We start from the raw sequence: 2,421 nt of genomic DNA on the forward strand, positions 1-2,421 counted from the left end.
TGCTTGATTTATCTGATGCATGTTGGGCCATTCAGAGGCTTGGCAACACATGCAGAGAAGCCTGATGTACACATGCACAGCAAGAAGGCATCCCGCCATTAAAAGATACAGAATTGGACCTGTTGTATAGCAAGACATAAAAATGTGTAATTAAGAAAACTGCAGCTAAAGCACAGTGGAAAGATGTTATTCTATAATTACAAACTACAAGGATATCCTTGTATTTTGAATGTTAGCAGCAATAATTAAAGAGTAACTGCATTGTTCACCAACTAAAATTAGAGCTAGTGCCTTATCTAAGCCACTTTTAATTTATTCTTAACTACCAAAGTTTCCAGAGATCTGAAGTGAGGTGCCACTTAAGAAAAGTCAACTTACAGCAAGTGATTTATTTTTTCAGAGCCAAGAGAAATACATGCCTCTGCCTGGACCACGAATAGCTCCAGCTTTCTGGAACAGAAACCTCAGGTATGTATTTTTTCTCCTGGTACTAACTGTCAGAAACAATAAGTTTGCAAGGAAAAAGAAAAATTAAAGCCAGTAAGGATCTGAAAGTACAGGTTGCTTTTGGACATAAAAGACCCAGAATATTTACAAAAACATTTCTACTTGCATCCTATTTTGCTGAGTAAAACACAGATTACCTTTTATCCTTGATTGCTTTCTTTATAATACACAAGAGATAAGCCTTTTGAATACCACAAATTTTTTTCATTGCTATCATTCTGAATTCAGACTGTGGAATGGGTCAGAGAACATGCTGATATAAATCCAGCAAATGTACTGCAAAAGTCACAACTGGGATAAGTCACTTCAGTCCCCGCTCCTTGTCAGAACGGTGGCATGGGTTGACAAGACAGAAGTCAAACTGGAGATAGCTGTGATCCCAGTTTACAAGAGTTAACTAGTGACAGCCACTTCTTTGTGTATCAGCTGTAGGTGTGCACCCTTTGAAAGCCCTCAGCAGCACATCTTTCATATCAAAAAGGTACATATACTGAGTGTTTTGCAAAAGTAGGAAAATGAGCTACAGAACACAGAAAACAGCCCAGTATGCTGAAATAGAGATAACAACAAGAAAAATCTTTCAACTTTGGACTACGTGTGGAAAGGGTTAAAAAAGAATACAAAGCAAGTGACAAATGGGACTCATCCATGTGAGTGCTGACAAGAAGGCTGTTGATGTTAAGGAAGGAAATTACTCATTCTCTCTGTGTATAGGAGAGGCTGAGTACTACAAGTTTGCCTGGTGCACCTTTTTGTTAATTTTGGACCAGTCCAGCGAAACACCCTGTTTATTTACGTCCCCCTCACCACAAGGTGGCACATATGTACTCCCTGGGATTTTTTAACTGCCTCTACGGTTCACTTGATTTTTAATTAAGAGGGAGGAAGGGAGTGGGGATGGGATAAGAGCATGGATTATATTATCAGGCAGAAGCTATTAAACATAAGTAAACTATTCTTAATAACTGGATTAATTCCAAACTTCCCTTGTTGATATTACTTACTAAAGGGACTGAGGTGTGCTCACATCAACAGTGGGGCAGTTAAAAAGAATAAAGAGCTACTGAAAACTTTGCTGCAGTGTGTTTTACAAATATACTCACCAGAAACTCAACAGGATTTAGGGATGAAATGGAACATGGGCAGGCTGGTGTCAGAGAGGGAAGCTGGTACACAAAAGCAGAAAACCAGGAGTATCCACTCATTATTTTCATTCTCTAGATTTTTGCTTGGTGTGCAGTATTAGGGGTTTTCTTACATTGCTGCCAGTTTTCATCCTCCCTTTGCAAGTTTCCAGAACTAACTACATATGCTAAAAAAGGCTGTTCCCTAGTAGCAATTTTTCCTTTAAGCTGATAAAGGTTGTGTTTGAATGTCAGACTTCGAAACATACAAATATACTTTCTCATTTTCACCTAGTGGCTGATGAAATAAAACCTCAATGCAGTGGTCCCTCTTTTCAAATCCATGGTATAAAAACATATCTCATGATCTCTAAGGGCTACAGCACACCCTTCTCCACGGCATGCAACAGACACACGTTTCATATACCCTTCAGAAAGGCACTAAGCAGACTATGAATCCAAACTGCAGAAGAGATTTGAAAGCACACTGAGATAAGCATGTGAGTAAAAAAGAGAGGAGGAGGAATCTTTTAAGGACAGAAGAACACTGACCTAAACCAGAGCACAGAAACACTAACTAGCATGTGAAGCGATTCTATCCACGCAGCACAAAATATACATTTTTAGAAAGAAGATTCTTGGAGATTTAAACCATAAACTATGTACATAGCTCCCTCTGATGACCATTGGACACGATACAATGCAAGTCTCCTTTTACTTTTGTTCGTGCATTCAACTGACAGCTGACTGGTTAAATTCTAATTGCTTCCAAGTGAGGTCAGCAAAGGTA

General features: G+C 38.9%; 1 long non-coding RNA gene across 1 annotated transcript in view; it reads right to left on the reverse strand.

Annotated features, from left to right (window-relative positions):
- LOC132333364 (uncharacterized) overlaps nucleotides 1-2,421 on the reverse strand; it is an 80,604-nt gene that overhangs the window by 71,622 nt on the left and 6,561 nt on the right. The window lies entirely within an intron of this gene.

The sequence above is a fragment of the Haemorhous mexicanus genome, chromosome 13 (assembly GCF_027477595.1).
Source record: "Haemorhous mexicanus isolate bHaeMex1 chromosome 13, bHaeMex1.pri, whole genome shotgun sequence".
Classification (NCBI taxonomy): Eukaryota; Metazoa; Chordata; class Aves; order Passeriformes; family Fringillidae; genus Haemorhous; species Haemorhous mexicanus.